General features: G+C 48.3%; 1 pseudogene; it reads right to left on the bottom strand.

Annotated features, from left to right (window-relative positions):
* Positions 1-23,266: 23,266 nt before the first annotated feature.
* LOC132571401 (large ribosomal subunit protein uL2-like) lies at positions 23,267-23,899 on the bottom strand (annotated as a pseudogene).
* Positions 23,900-24,305: the final 406 nt, after the last annotated feature.

The following is a 24,305-nucleotide window of genomic DNA, read 5'->3' as shown; positions in this document are numbered from 1 at the left end:
GCACAATGCAGGAAACTCACAAAGGAGGAAGAGGGGGAACCCTCAGAAAGGTTCAGGAGCTGCTCTCCTGTGAGCTCCTGCTGACTTTGTTCAGTTTCCAAGATCTAAAGACCAGGCTAGCCTGGACTATCCAGCCCGGGGCACTTGGAGCTTTGCGTTCTGTATCATTTATTCACTTCATGTGTGTCCCACTTTTCTCCCCAGCGGGGATCCCAAGTGGCTCACAATGTTATCGCCTCCATTTTATCCTCCCACAAACCCTGTGAGGCAGGTGAGTTGTAAGACTGGCCACAGGTAACCAACCAGGTTTCATGGCAGCAGTTTCCACCACCACCACTCATTTTGTGTGTGTGTGTGTCTGTGTATGTATAAATAAATGAAAAGAAGGATATGGTTGCTTGGCAGAGGCAAGCAGTAGCAAGCTGGGGAATGCCTGGCGATTTTGGGGGTAGAGATTGCCTTCTGATGCACTTCTGGTGATATCAGGGGGTGTATGACATATGCAACTGAGTTATCCTAATGAGCTCCAGCCCCTGTTTCCCTACATAATTAACTCTGCTTCTCTTTCTCCCTTGGCTTTCAAGAGCTTAGGGGTACAAAATGCCCTAGGGGTGCTGGTGGGAAGGTATGTGAGAAGTCCCCAGTCTTCAACAGCAGTTCTACTCCAGTCAGATATGGGATATAGATCTCTTATTGAACACTGGTGGCTGGACCGCAAGGCCTGTCAGCCCATTCTCTTGGCTTGCTTTCAGCTGACCTCTGAGACCTCTAACAGCAGGAGGAATCCAGGAAATACTGACGTCACCGTAACGGTTTTAGGCGCCAATGCGTTAGTCTTTTATTGCTATTAGGAATAATGTTGTAAGCTGCCATGAGCCTGCCTCGGCAGGGAGGGCGGGGTATAAATTTAATAATCTTAAACTTAATAGATTCTGTATTGTGAGATGTATTATTAAATGCTTGTATGTTTGTAGGAGCCAGAAAACAGCTAACTGTAACTGCTCTAAGTTATTTTATATTTCCAGCAACTTTAACTATGCCAATTTCCTAAGCTATATTTTAAGACAGAGAATGCTTACAAGGGTGTGTGGGAAAGGGGGAGGGACAATGGCTCAGTGGTAGAGCATCTGCTTGGGAAGCAGAAGGTCCCAGGTTCAATCCCCGGCATCTCCAAAAAAGGGTCCAGGCAAATAGGTGTGAAAAACCTCAGTTTGAGACCCTGGAGAGCCGCTGCCCGTCTGAGAAGACAATACTGACTTTGATGGACCAAAGGTCTAATTCGGTATAAGGCAGCTTCATATGAATATGAATAGTCATATGAATGAATATAAAAAATGTGTGTGTGTGTACCATAAATATCATATAGTAGGTGATATTTCCACCTCTCCCCAGCCCATGGCCCAAAGCTTTGCTGTAGGATCTCATAGAATCCCTTCTTAGTGGCTTTCACTTATAAATTTCCACAAAGTCTCTATAAGATGCGCTTGCAGTTTTGTCGAGAGGATGCTGCCACTCTTGCTCAAGCAATCTCAGCTCCAGTTTCATCCACTGTAGCTCCGGGGTGTACCATGGAGCCAGTTTGACGTGGGGGCAGAGAGGGTGCTGGGGGGGGGGGGCAGATATTGTCAATGGCTTTGGAAAGTTGGCTATGCCAGTCTCCCACCTGAGAAGAGGTAGTCTCATCAGCCTGGATATCGAAGCCCCCCAAGATTAGGAATTTACAGTATTCCAGTGGCCAGCTGGTGGCAGCCTTCAACGGGCCCGATATCTGCCGGTGTGTTAGCTGGTCAGTACAGCAGCCAAATAGCCATGTCCTCCTTTGCATCCCATGCCAGGCCCACACAGTCAGTGTCCCAAAAGTTCCTACCCTACCACAATTTCTGTTAGTCTTCATGGTGCTATTAGACTCTTGTTCTTTTCTAGCGGTACAGAAGAAGAGGAGTTGGTTTTTATACCCTGCTTTTCTCTCCCTTAAAAAGCTTCAAGGTAGCTTACAATCACCTCCCTTTTCTTCCTCACATCAGGCACCTTGTGAGATAGATGGGGCTGAGGGAGCTCTGAGAGAACAAGAACTGGTCCAAGCTCACTTGGCAGCAGGAGAAGTGGATTAGAGTCCACTACTATTAAGCACTTGCTCCCAGCACTGCTAAGTCCTAAAAATGAACTTTCTCTTTCACCTTCTCTTCCTCGATCTCGTTTGCATCTTCCTCTCCACCACATTGTTGGTTTTCCATGCTGTAAGAACAAATGAACGTAAGAGAAGTCATGTTGGATCAGGCCAAAGGCTCATCCAGTCCAACACTCTGTGGTCAAAAAACCAGGTGCCATCAGGTGGTCCATCAGTGGGGCCAGGACACTAGAAGCCCTCCCACTGTGCCCCCCTCAAGCAACAAGAATACAGAGCATCATTTGCCCCAGACAGACACCCTTTGGGTGAAGAAGGACTTCCTTTTATCAGTTCTAAACTGACTCCTCCACAATTTCATTGAATGTCCACAAGTTCTCGTATTGTGAGAAAGGGAGAAAAGTACTTCTTTCTCTAACTTCTCTATCCCATGCATAATCTTTACCATACCAAACCTTTAATGGCATGATAGATTCAGATAAAAATACACAGAATATAAAAATTTAAACATTGGAGATAAAATCAAGATAAAACCGAGCTTACAGATGCATTCAAACATGGTCAGAATTAAATTTAAGGATGTCAGCCAGAAATTTTGCCACAGCCTCACTAACTACCCCCTCAGTATCACTCAATAAATAATAATGGTGGCAGAATAGACAAATCTGGAGAAAAAGAAAGCTTGCCAAATAAATCTTTACGGAGGTTATGGTATAAAGAACAATCAAGCAATATATGCTGGATTGAGTCAGGGGTATTTGCTCCACAGGAGCAAAGTCTGTCGGCTAAAGGGACTCGCTGATATCTCCCTTGTAAAACTTTGGAGGGAAACGCGTTTAGTCTAGCCAACATAAATGCCCTGCGATGACTTGGAGTGGTTAGGTCTGATAGATAATTGGGCATTTTGCCACAAAAAGCATAAAGACCTAAGGAAGCTGGAGAGCAAATATAAGGGTCAGTTGGCCGTAATTTGGTATCCTCCGATTCCCATAGTCTCAGTTTAATACATCTGAAGATATATGACTCATCAGCGGTAGAAAAATCATCTACCTCTAACCCCAATTGATTGAGTTTAGACAGAAGCACTGCTGTCCAGGATGAAATATATGGGTCTCTTTTCATACAATCAAGAAGGCTGTTGGGATCTGTTCTAAAATGAATTTTGAGCCAGAATTTAAACACTGCAATCCAGGCTTTTGTCTCCACCAAAGACTGACCCACTTCAGAGCAGAGAGCAAAGTAGGGCACACATTTTGGCAAACCAAGAATTTGTCTAAAGAATGAGGCTTGAATGCCCTCCACTTTCCTGGTAAAAGCTGAGATCCAAATAGGGATACCATAGAGGATTGGGGCAAGCGTTTTGGCTTTGAACACTTTAATAGCTGCTGGAACTAATTGGTTGCCCCTTGCAAAGAAAAACTGTTTAATTTGAGCAGCTGAACATTTAGCCAAGTTGACGGTGTTGTTACGATGTGAAACCCAGCTTAACTTGTGGTTAAAAGTGATCCCCAAGTATTTAAAATTTTTTGTTTGCTCGATTGTTGAATTGCCAATAAACCATCTCTGTGGGCGCCAGCAGTTTGAAAAGACAACTACTTTAGATTTGGTGTAATTGATAGTAAGTGAATTGCAATTACAGTAGTCATAAAAGGCATTCAAATACCTTTGCAGGCCCACTCTTGTACAAGAGAGGATGGTAGTGTCATCGGCATAAAGTAATAAGGGGACCGCTCGGCCTGCAAGTTTAGGCGGATGACCGTTGACAGGGAGAGCCAGTTTGGTGTAGTGGTTAAGTGTGCGGACTCTTATCTGGGAGAACCGGGTTTGATTCCCCACTCCTCCACTTGCACCTGCTAGCATGGCCTTGGGTCAGCCATAGCTCTGGCAGAGGTTGTCCTTGAAAGGGCAGCTGCTGGGAGAGCCCTCTCCAGCCCCACCCACCTCACAGGGTGTCTGTTGTGGGGGAAGAAGGTAAAGGAGACTGTAAGCCGCTCTGAGACTCTTCGGAGTGAAGGATGGGATATACATCCAATATCTTCATCAAATATATTTACGTTCTTAACATTTTTGATATTCCTGATGTTTCTAATGTTAGGTCATTGCAAGCATAAAGATTTTGAACATACCATACTCAATTCTGTCTTTTACTCTTTTTGGACTTTAACATTTTATTCCTTTTTAAAGTCTTTAAAGCTTTACAGCCTAATTTTGATGGATATAGGCAAAAAATACATTCCATTTCTCTTGGAATTCAGATTCTGGTCTAGTACGCAAGTAAGATGTTAGCTTTGCCATAGTTATATAATCAGTCAGTTTATTTTTCCAGTCAATCAATTCTGGGCATGTTTCAGCGTTCCATTTTGATGCAAATAGCACTCTTGCTGTAACCATGTATTTAAATAGTCCGTGATGAAATTTTGGTACATTAGATGGTACTATGCATTCCGTTTTCAGACTATGCCCACTGAAGTGCTGTCTGGAAGGTTTACCAATAAACCACAGGAACGATGTGTATGCGTATGCAGAACTGCTGTGGAAGATCTCTTTCACTATAGAATGGTGTGCCCTTTCTATTCAGACCTAAGAAGCAAATTCCTTTCGGGAATTTTAAGCCAAGTACACAATTTACATGACAGTGAAAAGTTGATTGACTGATTTTACTATCGGATAGGAACCCCTCGGTTTCATGCAAGGTAGCACTTTTTGCATTTGCAGCTAGAAAAGTTAGATCCAAAGTGGCTCCTACTAATGCACCACATTGAGTTCTATAGTCCAGCACAGCTATTATGGTTTTAAATATATCAATGATGTATTTATGAAATTTTAGAAGTGTACAGTTCTAACTTGAAGACTTGCTTTTCAAGTATGATTTTAAATGTAAATTTTTATACTGTAATATTATATTGTAATGGCCAATGACCACATACAATAAAACATATCTACTATGTTTAATAACATATTTTTTGGATTCTTCAGGAAGTTGACTTTCAATACCTTCTGTATTTCTTCATGGATCTTTACCCAATTTTTTTAGCTTTGTTATAAGTAGAAGGTTGGATCTGTACTCTTGCATAAGAGTTCATGCACTTAACCAATACGCCAAACTGGAGCCGCAAGACTCATGTGACATCTAATGGCCTTGAATCCCACAACTTCAGAGAACTAGGTTCTCAGCTGAAGGAATCTCTTAATTGGGAGAACTGGCTGGTACCATCTCCCACAGGTGCATCCACCGTCAGAAGGCCACATTCCATCTCAGTTTGCCTTGTGAACACAGACAGTTGTTTTTATAATCAAGAGGCCTACCTGAAATCTTCAAGGGGAAAAGTCAGTTACAGTCAGACTTCAGAACCAAAGTTTGTTTGAACCCAAAAATCCACTACACATCCTCACCTGGGATCATCCTCGCTTAGATCTTCCTCCTCGAAATCAGGAGATATTCCACAACATGGATGACATCTGAGGAAGAAAACTGAATGAGCCCCACTGAGTGGTCATTTCTAAGCAACATTTATGCAACCCTTCAACTGCATTAGAGCTCATGGTTTCTATTACCCGCCTATTGCTTGAGCGCTGTAAATAAACTGTTCCTGTTTAACTGCCTAGGCCCTCACATCTCCTTGGTCATGGGTCAAAGGTGTTGCTAAAAAGGGAGCTACAGGGCGGCAGGGTGCTCTAGGGCTTCCCATCCTGACCCTCACCAGAGTGGTGGCAGCCAGCAGAAGGCCATCCCTGGACCCCTGCTGTGTGACAGTGTCTATCCTGGAGCACCTTAGAGACAGAATCACTTTTATACAGAATCAACAGAATTCTAACGGTCAAGAAGTTCTTCCTAATGTTGAGCCGGAAACTCTTTCGGTTTACTTTCAACCCGTTCGTTCTGGTCCTCCCTTCCGGGGCCACAGAAAACAATTCTGCACCTAGATGACAGCCCTTCAAGTGAAGAGGGTGATCCTATCACCTCTCGGCCGCCTCCTCTCCTCTCCAGGCTAAGCAGGCCCAGCTCCTTCAACCTTTCTTCGTAGGACTTGATCTCCTGACCCCTCACCATCTCCCTTGCCCTCCTTGGTATGCAGGGCTTCAACTGCATAAGAATAACTTACAGGGTCTTCTCTCACCATTTCCCACTAAGTGTTACTAAATTAAACACAGAAACAATCCAACACACATTGGCTTAGCTCACACCCGGCCAACCCACTGCTCACACGCTGGGAGCCGACGGTTCGGCAGGTTGCTTTGCTTTACGGGGGTGAGAGGGATTATAGCAGGGATTTGGGGGAATCATATCACCCTTCTAAAGTGATGGACTTAGAAACGGAAGCCGCGTGTAAATGAATCACAAATAACACAGAGAAAATTGCTGGCTGGCCAATACATCCTGTCCTGGAACCCGCCTGGTCCAAACCCATATTCCCTCTAAGCTGCAGAGTCTTGTGAGCAGAAATTCTACTTTGTGAGTGACTGGCATTGAAGTGGTGAGCTACTGCACCAATTAGTGCGCTCTGGGGTCATCCTTCCTGAGCTAAGACAAAAATGCGTGAGCTGGAGGCTAAAAATCTGTGAGCTAGCTCACGCTAAGTCAGCTTACAGGGAACACCGGTCCAAACTCCCCTTCAAACTGCCGGTTCCAGTTTAGGGGCTTAAACAAAAGCTATCAAAGTCCTGGAGGGAAGCTATGCCCTCCCTGTAGGTCAAAAGGCACACTGCCACCAGACTCTGAGTCTACATCCCAACAGCAATGAAGGCAGAGTCAACCTTCAAGCCTTCCCGGGAGATTAACAGTGAAACCATCCCTGCAAGGTAGGCTTGCCCCACTGAACTTCAGAGTAACAATCTGGCATGCAGTCGAGCAGTAAAGTCACTGGACTTAGCTTTGAGACTTACAAGAGCAAAGATGTCACAACAGAAATTAATAAAGATTTGTGTGCAATATATTTCAAAGACAAGGCTTGTGGGGGAGACAGAAAAGAAAAAGGCTATTCTTCACCAGACTAAATCACACCATAGTTACCAAAAGTTCAAGCAGGCAGGCAGGACGACGATCAGGGCTTGTTTTGCAGAAAAATAGGTGGTGGAGCTCATTAGCATCACTCATTAGCATATGCTGCCCCCCCCAGCCAAAAGCAACCCGATGCAAGAAAGGAGAGCCCCAGCCAAAAGGCCAGCAAGCCATCCGCTGTCCAAAATCACACAAGAAGTGGAGAAAGGGTGGCGTGGGCTTCTCCAGGGGTTAATGAGGGCTGCTGGGGGTGTGGCATAGCCCCTGGTGGCTGCCCGGCTACCCGCTCTCCTAATCCAGGGACTGTGATGGAGCTGCACCTACTACTCAATGGACAAGGGAGGTGGGAGGAGGAGGAGGGGGAACCCTCAGCAAGGTTCAGGAGCTGCGCTTCTGTGAGCTCCTGCTGCATCTGAGGCCTGAGGACGACTCCCAAGGGCATCCACAGCATTCAGCCAGCTGCCAGGTCTTGATGGCTAGCTACCACCGGCACGAGGGAGAGTCAGAGGCTCCGGCCATCGGCTCATGGAGTGAAGACTCGAGGCGTCTCCGTCATGACGCAGGGTCAGAGAGCAACAGCCTCTCAGCCAAGAGACTCTTCACACAAGAGAGAATCCTCGCGCGAGAGAGCCCAAGTGGTCCAGCCAATGCTCTCTCTCGGCTGTGGAGTCTTTTGAGCAAAACTTCTACTCCATGAGATACTGGCATTAAAGCTGCAAGCTGCTGTGTAGAATTAGTTTGCTCTGAGCCTTTCCCCCCTGAGCTAAGACAAGAAATGTGTCAGCTGGAGGCTAAAAAACGGTGAGCTCTCTCACACTAACTCCGCTTAGAGGGAACACTGCTCTTCGTATTCCCGAGGAAGTTAACATTCCATCTGTCCCTGGAAAACGGGAACTGCTTTCCAATGCGTCTCTCCAAGATGAAGCCACATATAAATTAGTATCAAATAGAACATATATTGCTGCCCAACACATCCCTCACCTTAAGAGATCCACGCACTCGTAGTGCCATTTTTTAATCATGGCCATTTCTGCTTCCCAGCAGTTCTGGGCCAATTCTTCCGCTCTGCAATGAAGGATGAGGAACAAGAGTTCATTAGTCCCACAGAGTGGTCGTTTGTGTCTTGATTTGCAGCCTAGAGGAGAGGGAGAAGCCTGCCTAGGAGCAGATGCAGGGAACACTGACATAAATACGTATTTTTAAAAACATGCTTAAAAACATTAGCACTCAGTGGACTTAAAGATGCTTTCTTTATATTTCTCCCATGGGGTCCGGGGAACTGAGCAAAAGAAGTCCAGGCTCTTTCCTTCCTTCCCCAGGGGACTGGGAGGGGGAGGAGCTACAGCCAACAGAAGGAAAAGACTGGGGCGTCAAAGTTCTGCACAACTTCTCACAAAGAGATCAAAAGACCATATTTCCTACGTTTTCATTGGTTTCACCCTTTGTCAGTCTTCTCTCAGTGCTGTTTTAGCTGTACTGCAGCTCCAGGGCTTTTAAAGACTTTCCCCGGGAAATTGTATCACTTCTCTCTATTTCATCTAATGTGATGAATTCCAGTACTGCAGATCGCAGCTCCAGATGGCAAGTTATCAATTCCTCACAATACCATATAAGGAAATTCCTGTCCTCCAAAGACTCTCAACTTTACCCTAGTTTCTGTCTACTCTCCTGACCTACATTCGCAACTTATGCTTTTGACTGAGAGCAATATGAATGAAGAGCTTAGAACTCTTGTTGCCAATTTCATACGAGACCCAAGCCAACCCAAAAGAAATCCTGCCACCACAACTTCTTCTGGAGTCACAGGAGGCCATTCAGGCATATTGTCAGGAACAAGGATGGTCACATGGAGAGCACGTGGAGCCTCCTCTTGGAATAGATCAAGAAAATACGGATACCAATTAGAGGGGTGGAATAACAGAAGGGGTGGAAATTCCTGGTCTAAGTGCTCTGTTAACTAGTGTCCAAAATGGTTTTGAGTCATTGCAGGATAGAGCAGTTAACAGTCATTCCCATTGTTTTTGGACAAAGGCATTCCTCTTTATCTTAATAAGGGGATTTAAGTAATTTTTTGCATATTTGATATTCTTCTGGGATACGAGGGGAGGTAGCATTGCAAAATTTGCAATAGATGGATGTGCCTTTAATTCACTACGTTCTTTATCAAACCAAGAGTTAAAAACAGGGGAGGGACGGTGGCTCAGTGGTAGAGCATCTGCTTGGTAAGCAGAAGGTCCCAGGTTCAATCCCTGGCATCTCCCACTAAAAAGGGTCCAGGCAAATAGGTGTGAAAAACCTCAGCTTGAGACCCTGGAGAGCCGCTGCCAGTCTGAGAAGGCAATACTCACTTGGATGGACCAAGGGTCTGATTCAGTAGAAGGCAGCTTCATATGTTCATATGTTCAGCAGGTTGGTCAAATTGTTTTGTTTTATTGGGCTGATATTTATATTTCAGTGCCTCATTTCTAAGTGCCAGAACGTTCTCGTCATTGAATTCTGCTTCAGAGTGGTCTCGTAACTGAATTCTGCTTCAGAGTCCCGTGGCGCAGAGTGGTAAAGCTGCAGTACTGCAGTCGGAGCCCTCTGCTCACAACCTGAGTTTGATCCCAGCAGAAGCTGGTTCAGGTAGGTGGCTCCAGGTAGACTCAGCCTTACACCCTTCCGAGGTCGGTAAAATGAGGACCCAGTTTGCTGGGGGGGCGGGGGGAGTGTAGATGACTGGGGAAGGCAATGGCAAACCACCCGGTCAAAAGTCTGCTGTGAAAACAACGTCACCCCAGAGGGGGAAACGACTGGTGCTTGCCCAGAGGAAGACCTTTACCTACCTCTTTTCATACTCATCTAGAGATTCCACTCCTGCAATAGATCTGTTCCTGCAATTCAGAATAGAAGACTGTTTCAGTATTGTTGGAATGGACAACCTTGTTTCTACAGAACAAAAGATCACAGCAGCTGGATCTGGTTCCTGGGTCATAGATTGTGAACTGTTGTCGTTATCTAACTCTAGGGCAATATACGGAAGCTTCACAATTGAAGACAGGTGAAGTTGTGCTCTGCTGGCCTCTGACATGACCACTTGGGGACAGTGTAACTTCTTCAAGTTCCAAACGTGCACAAAATCCGGAATTTCCTTGGATACTGCTTGGGGGAAACACCTGTGGTTCCGCCATGAAGTCTGAGGGAGCAGCTTGAGCAGCAGGCGAAGGTACTAAAATGCCCATAACACTACTGTCACTATTCTCACTGAGAGGAGAACGTTGTGCAGGGAAATCTTTTTTGACAAACTCGCTCCTGGAACAGTTTGTAAATTAATGCGTTGAGGACTAGAAGACAGCGGCACTGCATGATCCCAGCAGGGCAGAAGGGAAGACTGAGGCAACAAGGGGGCTACACTTGCATCTTGAAATCCACGGCCTGGGGAGACACCTCTGACCTTCAGGCAGTGCTTGTTGTGCAATAAACACTCTGGAAACTCTTGGGCTCTGGCCAGGCCCGGCGCTGGGGGTTCTGCCACCCCAGGCAGACCCCTGCTCCCCGCCCCAAACCTGAGCAAGGTCAGGATGGCTCGCTGCCAGGCCTCAGACTTCGCCGAGGCTTCCCGAGTCTTGGGAAGTCCGGAAGACAGCGGGTGCGCTCAGAGCCCACCCACTTTGCCGAGGCTTCCTGAGCCTTGGGAAGCCTCGACAGGGTTCGGAAGGTGGCGGGCATACTCAGAGCCAGGCTCTGCTTGCTGCCACGCCCCCTACCCCCGACTTCACTGAGGCTTACGAAGCCTCGGCGAGGTTGGGAAGGCAGCGGGCATGGCGCGTGAGGAGAGGGGGCACCTCGTGACGCCCCTAGGCCACGTGGCACCCGGAGAAGAAAAAGATTTATAGCCCGCCCTTCTCTCTGAATCAAAGACTCCGAGCGGCTTACAATCTTCTTTATCTTCCTCGCCCTGTGAGGTGGGTGGGGCTGAGAGAGCTTTCACAGAAGCTGCCCTTTCAAGGACAACTCCTGCGAGAGTTCTGGCTGACCCAAGGCCATTCCAGCAGGTGCAAGTGGAGGAGTGGGGAATCAAACCCACTTCTCCCAGATAAGAGTCCACGCACTTAACCACTACATAAAACTGGGCCTGGCTCCGGCTGGAGCTATTCAGTAGATTACTGAACGTATATCCAGTCGCCTGAGGCACCTCCCAAACAGCTCTGTCAGGTGGCCTTTGATGAGAGGCTTGGTGTGCCAGAAGGGCAAATAGCCGAGATTATCAAGCAACACATCAACCGATTTGATGGGATGGCCAAAGTAGCTATGCGCTCAGTTCCTCTTGTTGCTGGCAAAAGCGGAACTTGACTCTTCACACTCCTGCAGTCAGTACGAGGGAGGCTTGGTTGAGGAATGGTACAAGCATCATAAGAACATCAGAGAAGCCATGTTGGGTCAGGCCATTGGCCCATCCAGTCCAACACTCTGTGCCCCACAGTGGCCAAAAAACCCAAGTGCCATCAGCAGGTCCAACAGTGGGGCTAGGAGCCCTCCCACTGTGCCCCCCCCCAAGCACCCACAATACAGAGCATCACTGCCCCAGACTTTACTCATCTTTACTCCCAGCAAAGAGCCTATCCACCTTGGCGTCTAAAAGTCGAAGCTGCTGAAAGATAGTCCACTGTTTTTGCTGTAAGCAATACTGAGTCTGCAATAGGATTATTTTAAACACTGGAGCAGAGGTGGCCAAAGTGTGGCTCTTTCAGCCATTTTGTGTGGCTCTTGAAGCCCCCACTGCCTGGCTTGGAGAAGGCATCTGTCTCTTTAAATCACTTCTCCAAGCCAAGCCAGCTGATGGCTTGGAGAATGCATTGATAGTTAAAGCTGCTTTCTTTCCACCTCTTCCTCCCTCCCCCATCTATTTGCTTTCTTTCCACCTTTCCTTCCATCCTTGCAGCTCTCAAACAGGGCCGGAAGTCCAGCAGCTCTCCCGCTGTGCCCCCCCCACAAACACCAAGAAGACAGAGCATCATTGGCCCCAAACATAAGAATATAACAGAAGCCCTGTTGCATCAGGCCAGTGGCCCATCCAGTCCAACACTTCCTGTCACACAGTGGCCCAGAAGCCATCAGGAGGTCCACCAGTGGGGCCAGAACTCCAGAAGCCCTCCCACTCTGCCACCCCACCCACAAGCACCAAGAAGAAGACTGCAGATTTATACCCCGCCCTAAATCAGAGACTCAGAGCGGCTTACAACCTCCTGTATCTCCTTCCCCCACAACAGACACCCTGTGAGCAGTGTTCCCTCTAAGCCGAGTTAGCGTGAGCTAGCTCACGGATGTTTAGCCTCCAGCTCACACAGTTTGGTCTTAGCTCAGGAAGGAGGACCCCAGAGCACACTAATTGATGCAGGAGCTCACAACTTTCATGCCAGTAGCTCACAAAGTTGAGGTTTTGCTCACAAGACTCTGCAGCTTAGAGGGAACACTGCCTGTGAGGTGGGTGGGGCTGAGAGGGCCTTTCAAGGACAACCTCTCGAGAGCTATGGCTGACCCAAGGCCATTCCAGCAGGCGCAAGTGGAGGAGCGAGGAATCAAACCCGGTTCTCCCAGGTAAGAGTCCCCACACTTAACCATTACACCAACCTGGCTCTCCCAGACAGAACATCATGGGCCCCAAACCTAAGAACAGACGAGAACCCTTGTTGCATCAGGCCAGTGGTCCATTCGGGCCAACACAGGGGGCGAAAACCAATGTTCCCTCTAAGTTTTGGAATCTCATGAGCAACAATCCTACTTTGTGAGCTACTGACATTAAAGTTGGGACTCGCTACTGCATAAATTAGTTTGCTCTGGGCAGGCCCGGCGCTGGCCTTCCCAGCGGCCCAGCCCGAAAGCGGGCCCCCACCCCCTTTTTTCTTTTACATTTTTTTTCGCTGGCTCCCTTTGAAGCAGGGGGCGGGAGGGCCGCGCGGAGTGCTGGCGGGGAGCGTCTTGGGCTGTGCAGAGGCAGGGCCCCGAAGAGCACCCCCCAAGAGCCGGCGCCCTAGGCAGCCCTCGAATGTTGCCTAGTGGACGCTCCAGCTCTGGCGCTATTTTTCCTGAGCTAAGACAAAAAAATTGTGAGCGGGAGGCTTAAAAACTGTGAGCTTGCTCACACTAACTCAGCTTAGAGGGAACACTGGCCCAAACCCAGGTGCCTCTAGCAGAACCAATGTCCTTCGCTGTGCTCCCCCCCCCACGCCCACTGCCTTCCTCTCCTCTCCTCTCCTCTCCTCTCCTCTCCTCTCCCTTGGTGCCTCGACCAGGTTTCTGGCCCCAGCTTAGGGTTGCCAATCCCCAGGTGGGGGCAGGGGATCCCCCGGGTTGGAGGCCCTCCCCCCGCTTCAGGGTCGTCAGAAAGCGGGGGGAGGGGAGGGAAGTGTCTGCTGGGAACTCTGTTCTTCCCTATGGAGATTTATTCCCATAGAAACTCATGGAGAATTGATCCACAGGTATCTGGGGCTCTGGGGGGGGCTGTTTTTTGAGGTAGAGGCACCACATTTTCAGTACAGCATCTAGTGCCTCTCCCCAAAATACCCCCCCAAGTTTCAAACCCCCCAAAGAAGGTGCCCTTCTCCTTCATTATCTCCTATGGAAGGAAGGCATTGAAAAGGTGTGCTGTCCCTTTAAATGTGATGGCCAGAACTCCCTTTGGAGTTCAGTGATGCTTGTCACAGCCTTGATCTTCTTCCATTGGACTTGGCAACCCTCCCCCAGCTGGCTGGACTGGGCCCTGGAGTGGCCGGAGGAGGGGAGCAGCCCCGGCCCCACCTACCTAGAGGGGGAAGGGCTGGGGGCCCTTTCCCTCGGCTCTTCCAGCCTCGATGGGGAACGGCTCGGCGGCCGGCCACAAAGCTCTGCTCCGAGCATCTCCATTCTCCAAGTCCTCTCCCGGCAAAGTACTGGGAGAGAGTGAAAGCAAAAGCTGGGAAATCTGCTCTGGGGGGTCGCTTGTGACGTCGCCCTTGCTGCTTTGTGACGTCTGGCTCAGTCTCCCCCCTCCCTCTCCCTGGCTGGAGGGCTGAGGCGGGGGTCCGGGGTGGGGAAGGGGCTGCTCTGCTGGAGGCAGGGGGGGAGCAAGAGGCCACCCCTCTCCAAAAGCCAAGCCTTTCCCGCTTTGCCTTCCATCCTGCTTTGGGTTGCCAAGTCCTAGTCAAGAAAGAGCTGGGGACTTTGGGGGTGGAGCCGGGAGACTTTGGGGGTGGAGCCAGGAGACTTTGGGGGTGGGGCCGGGAGCAAGATCGAGACAAGCATAACTGAACTCCAAAGGGAGTTCTCTGGCCATCGCGTTTAAAGGGACCACACCCCTTTTAAATGCCTCCCCTGCTTTGGAAATAATGAAGCATGGGGGCACCTTCTTTTGGGGCTCATAGAATCGGACCCCCCGGTCCAATCTTTTTGAAACTTGGAGGGTCTTTTGAGGAGAGGCACCGGATGCCATGCGGCAAATTTGGTGCCTCTGCCTCAAGAAACAGTTCCCCCAGAGCCTTAGATACCTGCGGATCAATTCTCCATTCTTTCCTGTGGGAATAAGTCTCCCTAGGGAATAAGAGAGTTCCCAGCAGACATTTCCCTCCTCTTCTCCCGCTTTCTGATGAGCCTGAAGTGTTGGGGGGGAATGGCAACCCTATCTCTGAGGGAAGAGAGCTGTGGCCACATTTCCAGGCATTTCCCATGCCGGAGGTGGCAAGCAGCCCCGTCGAACTGGGCAGACTCACAGCAGGACACCCCCCTGCCAGCAGGCTGGTTTGGAGGAGCAGAGCGCCAAGTACCCCGCCAGTTACCATCAGTGGCGGGAAGTTTAACTGGCCAGGGTTGGGCTGGCCAGTCTGGGAGGCTGTTCCGGGGAATGTATATAAGCGGGATCCGGCCCGCGTGTTCTCTCTCTCGTGATGTGCCTACATTAAAGCATGTTGCCCTACAATCGTCTCTAGTCTCGGTACATTACAAAGTAAACTAAAGATTGGGGCCCCTCTGCAAAAACAGTATCATCTACAATCAACTCAGCGAGGCGGGCCAGTCCCACACTAACCAGAAGGAGAAGTATTAGATGTTTTCACTGCCAGGGAGAGGGACCCTGTCTACAGCTAAAACAATAAAGCTTATACAAAAAACAGGCCCAGAATTCACAGACTTCTTAACATCCATGCTGATGGTTGAGACCCAAGAAGATGAACCAGCTAGGGTACTACATATTTGGAGGGTCCTAGAAGATTTGAATGGGGATTACTTGGAATCTGTCGCTGTTAATGAAGAGGAAATAGTGGGTTTAAGAGACACGGGCACAGGTCACCTTGATACAGCCGAAACTGGTACAAAAAAACCAGTACTTACCAGGACAGTCCTTTAAGGTCAAAGGTATAACTGGCCCAGCTTTTGAGGTAGACATGGCGGCCATGCTCGTTAAATATAAAAATTTCCAAGAAAAATGGATCGTGGGTGTGTGGAAGGAGTTAGATGTACCCATATTATTGGGGAACGATTTACAGGCTCAGTTAAAAACAACAGAAGCTGTAAAAATCCAGACAGTTACCAGAAGCGCTAGGCCTCTGGCTACAACACAGGAGGCAGTGCTAAATGAACAATATTCAGCAGACAGCACTAGAGGAAGCTACTATCAGTGTTTCAGTAGCAATGTTAGCAAATGCGCCGGCCTCAGAGTTTCTAACAGAGCAGAAAGAAGACCCAAGCTTAAAAGATCTTTGGCAACAGGCAGAGACTACTGAGCAAGTGACAATAGAAAATCCTTGCCAATTCCTAATCCAAGACCAAAGACTATCTAGGGTGGCCATGAGAAGAAGATGCAGCATTGTCTGGGAACAAAGGAAACAGCTTGTTGTGCCTCACAAAGACAGACGACAGGTATTGCAGCTGCCTGGCACCTGAGACACCGATGTCGGGGCATCTTGGTATCCATAAGACCAGGGACAGGGTGCAGGAGAGATCCTACTGGCCAAATACAGGAGAGGACATAAGGGCCTTTTGTAGATCCTGCCAGGCATGCCAACTGGTGGGCAAAGCCAAAGATAAGACAACCTATACCCGTGCTCACTGAGGCCTTTGCTAAAGAAAGGGTGGATATAGTTGGCCCCATTTCAACAGCAACCCAGCGAGGGAACAAATATATACTCACTATTGTGGACTTTGCCACCAAGTTCCCTGAGCCGATTCCACTGAGAGACATTGAGGCCAAGACTGTAGCTGAAGCCTTACTGATGGTATTTACAAGGCTGGGCTTCCCAAAGGAGATGGTCACGGACTTGGGCACTACCTTTACGTCCCATGTCATGAAAGACTTGCTACAGGTATGTGGAATCTGCCATCTTACAACCACAGCATAGCACCCTCAAGCCAACGGCCTCAACGAGAGATTTAATGGCACCCTAAACCACATGTTAAGGACATATGTGGTCAAGCACCCCAATGACTGGAACCAACGTTTACAACAGCTTTTATTTGGTTACAGAGAAGCGCCAAAAGAAAGTACTGGATTTTGTCCCTTTGAACTGCTCTATGGACGACAGGCTAGAGGACCTATGGACATCTTGAAAGATGCGTGGTCCGGAAGAGAGAACATCCAGAGTAAAGATGTCATCACCTACCTGCGGGAACTTCAAGAGAATCTTCAGGATCTGAGAGCAGCTGCTGCAGACAAGATGCACAGAGCCCAACAGAGGTGGAAATCGTGGTACGACTCCAAGGCTGGGGACAGGGTCTTCAAGCCATGAGACCAAGTTCTTGTGCTAAAGCCCTGATGGAGATGAAAGCTTGAGGTTGCTTGGGAAGGACCTTTTCGGGTGGTCCACAAGGTTTCAGAGCTTAACAATTTGGTAGATGTGAGTGGGGAAGGGGGGCAACCCAACATGTTCCATGCCCCGTGGTGCAGAGTGGTAAAGCTGCAGTACTGCAGTCGGAGCCCTCTGCTCATGACCTGAGTTCGATCGCAGCAGAAGCTGGTGCAGGTAGCCAGCCCAAGGTTGACTCAGCCTTCCATCCTTCCGAGGTCGGTCAAATGAGTCCCCAGCTTGCTGGGGGGAAAGTGTAGATGACTGGGGAAGGCAATGGCAAACCACCCCGTCAAAAGTCTGCCATGAAAACGTTGTGAAAGCAGCGTCACCCTAGAGTTGAAAACGACTGGGGCTTGCACAGGGGACTACTACCTTTACTTTTTAAAATATGCTAAAGCCTTACTTTGATAGAAGTAACCTGGTCCTAATGGCCAGAAGCGGGGAGGATGGATATCCACATCCCATCCTCTATCTAAGCAGAAAATTGTTGGAACGGGAACGACATCTCTTGGTGATAGAGTGTCTAGCCTTTGTGGGGGCCCTAGGTAAACTGAAACCATACCTGTGGGGAAGAAAGTTCACACTATATACCAATCATTCTTCTTTACGCTGGCTGAACCAGGTAAAGAGCACAAACAGTAAATTGGTCAGATGGAGTCTGCAACTCCAAGATTACCATTTTGACATACAACATGTAAAAGATAAAGAGAATGTGATTGCAGAAGCACTCTCCAGGTACCCTTAAAAGAAGTAAAAGGTTTAATATAGATAAATATTTTTTTAAAAAAATCTTACATTGCAGAAATTGGATTTAAAATGGTGGTTGATTATTGTAATATGTGTAAAAGTAAATGAATTCTTGAAAGTGTTTTATGTATGAAACTGTAAGCAAACATGGTGTTGATATAAATATGATGTGAAGGTAAAATGCAAACACATCATCCCATTGCTCAGGTTTGGTTTGGAGCACCATCCCCTTGCGCAATGTTTTCAAAAGGGTGGGGCACGTGAGGGACTAAAACAAAAGGGTGATTTTGCAAAACGGCAGAATCGTTTGAAGAGGGGCAGAGAGAAAAGAGTGGCAGAGAGAAAAGATTGACAGCTCTTTTCCTAGCTCTCCCATTGGTTGGAACACGGCCACAAAGTTCTGAAGGGGGACTTGGGTTTTGACAGTTGTGGTGGTTAAAAGGAAAAAAAGATTCCTGGGAGAGAGACACTCGGGAGGTGTCTCAGGGAAGATCTCGAGGGCAGTGCCAAAGAGAGTGCGGTGCCAAAACACAATATTCACCGGAATGTCCAAAAAGAATTTGCTTATTCCCACCCAGCTATTTCCAATCAATTTTGTTATTTTCTTTAATTGCCTTTTCTGCTATTCCTGGAGAAAGTGATGGGAAAACCCTTCCTGAACAGAGGTCATTAATAGGGGTCCGTCACAAAGCGCAATTCTCAAACCAAACTCTCCTGCTTGTGGCTTCTTGTGTAACAAACAGCTGCATCTTAAATAGCTCGCCAGGATTGCATAAAACTGAGCCACACCTCTGACAGAGGAGAGAGTTTGGGCTGGGCTTTTTGGACATCGGGGCGAAGTGACTTGGCATCCTCCTTTCCAACAGATCTTGGGATCCATGCAGATGTTTCCACGTACTTGTTAATGCTTCTGAAGACACCGAGGTAAAGGTAGTCCCCTGTCCAGGAACCAGTCGTTACCGACCCATGAGGCGATATCACATTCGGAAGTTTTCATGGCAGACTTTTTAATGGGGTAGCTTGCCATTGCCTTCCCCAGTCATCTACCCTTTCATAGAATCCTAGAGTTGGAAGGGACCTCTAAGGTCATCTAGTCCAACCCCCTGCACAATGCAGGAAACTCACAAAAACCTCCCCCTAAATTCACAGGATCTTCATTGCTGTCAGATGGCCATCCAGCCTCTGCTTAAAAACCTCCAAGGAAGGAGAGCCCACCACCTCCTGAGGAAGCCAGTTCCACTGAGGACCTGCTCTAACGGTCAGGAAGTTCTTCCTAATGTTGAGCCAGAAACTCTTTTGATTTAATTGCAACCCATTGGTTCGGGTCCTACCTTCTGGGGCCACAGAAAACAATTCCACACCATCCTCTAGATGACAGCCCTTCAAGTACTTGAAGATGGCGATCCTATCACCTCTCAGCCGCCTCCTCTCCAGGCTAAACATGCCCAGCTCCTTCAGCCTTTCCTCATAGGACTTGGTCTCCAGACCTCTCCCCATCTTCGTCACCCTCCTCTGGGCCCGTTCCAGCTTGTCTAGATCCTTCTTAAAATGTGGTGCCCAAAACTGAACACAAGACTCCAGGTGAGGTCTTACCAGAGCAGAGTAAAGTGATACCATCACATCACATGATCTGGACACTCTACTTCTGTTGATACAGCCCAAAATTTCATTTGCCTTTTTAGCCATTGCATCACACTGTTGACTCATGTTCAGCGTATGATCCACTAAGAGCCCTAGATCCAGGCCTCAAATTCAGTGGGAGCTCACAGGAGCACGGCTCCTGAACCTTTCTGAGAGTTCCTCCTCCTCCTTCTGAGAGTTCCACCTCCTCGTCTATTGAATAGTATTGCAGCTGCATAACAATCCCTGGATGAGCTCCACCACCTGTTTTTGTACAAAACGACGTCTGCCTAGATCCTTTTCAACATACTACTGGTAAGACAAGTCTCCCCCATTCTACCTAAATGCAGAACTTACATTTATCCCTGTTAAAATCCGTTTTATTGATATTAGCCCAGTTTTCCAGCCTGTCAAGATCATCCTGTATCCTGTTTCTGTCTTCTTCTTCAGCAAGCTGGGTAATCATTTTACCAACCTCAGAAGGATGGGAGGCTGAATCAACCTTGAGCTGGCTACCTAAACCCAGCTTCCACCGGGACCGAACTCAGGTCGTGAGCAGAGCTTGGACTGCAAAACTTCAGCTTGCCACTCTGCGCCACGGGGCTCCTTGTTTCTGAAGATAGCTGATCTCTATTCCTTTGAGGTATGGTTTTTTTTTTTTTTTTATAACCTGGGATCTTGAAATATCCTGGCTTGCTCCAACCCAGCTTCTGTATCACAGCCTCAGTAGATGCCTAGAAGGGGGACCGGCTCACAGCCCCCCAGTGAGCTTCAGGGTGGATTTGGGGCACGAGAAGCTGAGTTCTTGCAGCTGCCATCACATCACGATGCATTCCTGCCTCCGTGACACTTCAAAATGGAAGCTGCGGTCAATCGGGTGCTAAAGCTTCCAAGATTCTGTTGGAAAACGTAAGTGGCTCAAGAGGAGACCTCACATTCCACAGGCTGCCACAGGGTGGGGATGAACCCCTCGTAGCGCTCTGCCTGCGGTTAACCTCCAGCTCTCCCCTGGCTTCCTGGCGGGAGGCTGGCCTGGAGTCCTGAGAGGAGAGGCACACCTTGATCGATTGGCTGCCACCAAGCTGGCTCTCTTTATGGAAGCAGCCCACCAGCCCACTCTGCTTCTCCTAAGATGTTACACCAGTATGCAGGCTGCTTTGCCCAGGTTTAAGGACCCCCAATTAAACTCTGCACAGGTAGGATCCAAGGCAACTGAAAGCGTCTGCAGAGCCCTGACAGACAGACCAATTCCAAGAGGTCTTTTTTCAGAATTTATTAAGGTACAAGTCTTTTCCCTAAATTAACTTGGTGGTCCCACCAGTCATCAGTATAGTTTCTTAAAATACAATCCAGAAGGTAGGTCAGCTTATATTAACCTCAAGTCATACCAGCATTCTGATCCAGGCAACATAAATCCAAGGTTCCCAAGCAAAATAACAGCAAGTTCTAGAAATCCAAAGATAAGTCTAAGCATTTGTCCTAGCCTGGCGTTTCTCATTCGCAGGGTTGCGACCTGGCACCAGGCCATGGAAGCCTCAATATCGGGTCACAAGAAAAGCCAAAGCTAGTCCCGCCCCCAGCAAAGCATGAGCTGTGCTCTGATTCCTTCCTTCCCCCATCTTTCTATTGTGTAGAGAAAAGCTAGCCTTGAAGACTGACACAGGCTGCAATGCCTGAGCTATGTTTTCCGTCCTTCCTTCTCTGTGTTGTGCAGAGAAAAGTTAGCCTTGAAGACTGACACAGGCTGCAAAACCTGAGCTCGGTTTTCCTTCCTTCCTTCCTTCCTTCCTTCCTTCCTTCCTTCCTTCCTTCCTTCCTTCCTTCCTTCCTTCCTTCCTTCCTTCCTTCCTTCCTTCCCCCATCTCTGTGTTGTGCAGAGAGGAACTGAGCTGCCTCTCCTTCCTTCTCTGCCCTTCCAGTTTTTGAGAGAAAAGCTGAAGTCCTCTGGCACTTTAGACCATGAAGTGTTCTTCAAGGTATGAGCTTTCATGTGCCTTGCAGTATGGTCTTTTGGGGAGATTTCCCTGGGAGACCTGGGCGGCAAAGGAGGGGATTTTTTTTCAGCCAGGAGGGGTGGGGAGTGGGCATTCCAGTAGGGTTTTTTTTTTAACCAAACAACGCCTGGGCAGAATTGTTGCTGTCTGGGGCCATCTGATGGCGAGTAAATACTTTTCTGCTCTCCAGAAAATGAAGAACGGTCCCCTGCTGAAAATGGCTGCTTTGCAGGGTGGATTCTATGGCATTATTCTCTGCTGAGGCCCCTCCCTCCCCAAGCCCTGCGTTCCCCAGGCTCCACCCCCGAAATCTCTGGCAATTTCCCAACTCAGAGCAGGCGACCTTGCCTGGACAACATGCTGGCTTAATCCAAATCCCCTCGAGACAAGTCTGTTGTGGGGGAAAGAGATTGTAAAGCACTCTGACTCTGGTTCAGAGAGGGTGGCAGAGTATAAATCTGTCATTGCCGTTGCCATCTTGCTAACTGTCACGATAAGGTTAGCAGCCCTATAATACAAATTGCAAATAATAAAACTCAGGGTCGGCAACCTTAATTATAGAGCTGAAGGGTTGTACTTTTTGACTTTTGGTATTTGCAATGTCTCTCTCTCTCTCTCTCGGCTTGGCTTCGCGAACGAAGATTTAAGAAGGGTGCAATAGTCCACGTCTGCTGCAGGCTCGCTGGTGGCTGACAAGACCAATGCGGGACAGGCAGGTCCGGCCACAGTGGCTGCAAAAGTTTTTAGTGGGGAGGGGGGAGGTTTCTGTACATCTCAGGCTCAGCGGCTGAGTTGTCGAAAGGGGGGGGGGGCTGTGCCAGGAGAATCAGAGGGCAAAGGGAGGGACAACCTGCCTCCCTCCTTCCCTTCTTTCAGTAAAGCAACCCTCCAAAACCCTTTTGGTGGCAGCCCCCAACCCCACCTGACAGGGTTGCCAACCTCCAGGTGGGTGCCTGGAAAAACACAAAGCTCCAGTGTAAAGGTTGAGCAACCACAAAGCAACACACTGTAAGTACTTGTTTAAATAAGCGTTTGTTACTGTATTTACACCCTCGTACGCTCAACAATCACCACATACATGTACCAAAGCCATGATATACACATTCCATTACATTCAACAATACAGAAGTCCATGCACAAGTCTCTAGTTGGTTTCCAAGACTTAAATAATTTATTTTGGTAATGGCTCAAGAGCTGATGATATGCCCCAAGGCTACTGATGTGTTTCAAGAGGCTCTCCCTTCTTCAAATCATCTCCACCCCCAAATCCTCAGGAATTCCATGTTGCAGAGAGAGCAGCCTCATCACCTGGTTTTTCCTGGGAACTGGGATTGCTTTGCTTTTTACAAATTAACTTGTTTACTCTGGCATCTTAACTAAATTGTATGTTTTTATATATATACAATTGTATGTTTTTATATATGTATAACAGCTGAGTCCTGAAGAAGTAAAGTAGGAGAGGAGAGGAGAGGACAGGAGAGGAGAGGAGAGGAGAGGAGAGGACAGGAGAGGAGAGGAGAGGAGAGGAGAGGACAGGAGAGGAGAGGAGAGGACAGGAGAGGAGAGGAGAGGAGAGGAGAGGAGAGGAGAGGACAAGGAAGGTGAGGGAGGGAAGGGAAGGGACAGGAAGAGGATTCTTGGGCTTGAGTAGAGGTGCCTACGTGGCCTCTCTTACAGGGGACAGAAGCAAGCCAATGATTATCCAAACAGCACAGCCGTGCCCTGACAAAAGTGCCAACATTTTTTTTGCACGGTCCGAGCCAGGTGCTATCGAAAACATTGCCACTTCCTCCTCCTCCTCCTTTTTTTTTTTACCAGTCTCACATTTATTTTTCTATGAATGCTGAACATAAGGCCTTGGTTCTCCTTCTCCTGCATAGCCTTTCCCCGCAGTCTACAGGTAGGACGGGTTGCAATGAGACCAACTTTACGACCAGCTGGAGCTTCTCTCCTGAGGGCTGAGGGCTTACCAATGCGTTGGTGGTGTTCAACAAGATTCATACCCACACCACAGACAGGGGGGGCAGCAGTTTCTCTTGGCCTTGTGTTTGTGATAAGCTCGCCCAGCTTTCAAGAAAGGTTTGTCAATACGGCCACCGCCAGCAACAATACCGACAACTGCTCTGTTTGCAGAGGAAATCACTTGCTTGGAGCCAGAAGGCAATTTCACTCTGTTTTGTTTTAGTTTCAGGATTGTGGGAGATAACTGTGGCATAGTTTCCAGAAGCACGAGCCAGTTTGCCACAATCGCCAGGCTTCTCTTCAAGACAACAGACAATGGGGCCTCCTGGCAGAGTGCCAGCAGGTAGCGCATTGCCAACGTGAGCTGAGCCTTTTTGCCACGGTACACAAACTGTCCTGTATGAATGCCCTCAGCTGCAATGAACAATTCTGTTTGTTTCTTAAACCTATATGGATCACGGAAAATTATCTTGGCAAGAGGGGCTCCTCAGCCAGGATCATGAACGATATCTTCACAATGCCCTTAATATCGCCCTGCCTCTCAGCAAAGTCGGCAGCTCTCAGCGTTGCTGGACCCTTCCCGTGCTTCCCGTGGGCCCTGAACACAGACCCAGAACCTTTTCTCTGGCCGCGGATGACACGGCCCATTGTGTACTCAGCCGGATCATCGCCACTTCCTAGCAGAGACTGGTGACATCGTTCCAAAATACGAAAGAAAAATAGAACAGGCCCGGCAGGCTTGGCTCAGGCAAGCGTGGCGCAGGAAAGGGGTGGGGTAAGATCCGGATTGTGTGAGCTGGAGGCTAAAAAACAGTGAGCTATCTCACACTAAGTCAGCTAAGAGGGAACACTGGTCTTAGTATTCCTGTCAAGCACCGATATTTCTCAATAAGCAGTCTTTTGTTTTAAATCAAAGCTGTTTTATTGTTAGAAATTCAGAAGCTGTACCAAGGACACAAGCCATGGAAGTAATGATGTATACAGAATTACACAGTTGATGTATAGTATATCTTCAAAGGTTACCATACAGATGCATACTTGAGTCACGGGTTCAAAGGTTACTA

This window comes from Heteronotia binoei, chromosome 5 (assembly GCF_032191835.1).
Source record: "Heteronotia binoei isolate CCM8104 ecotype False Entrance Well chromosome 5, APGP_CSIRO_Hbin_v1, whole genome shotgun sequence".
NCBI classification, from domain to species: domain Eukaryota; kingdom Metazoa; phylum Chordata; class Lepidosauria; order Squamata; family Gekkonidae; genus Heteronotia; species Heteronotia binoei.
This window is presented reverse-complemented; position numbering and strand designations above follow the sequence as displayed.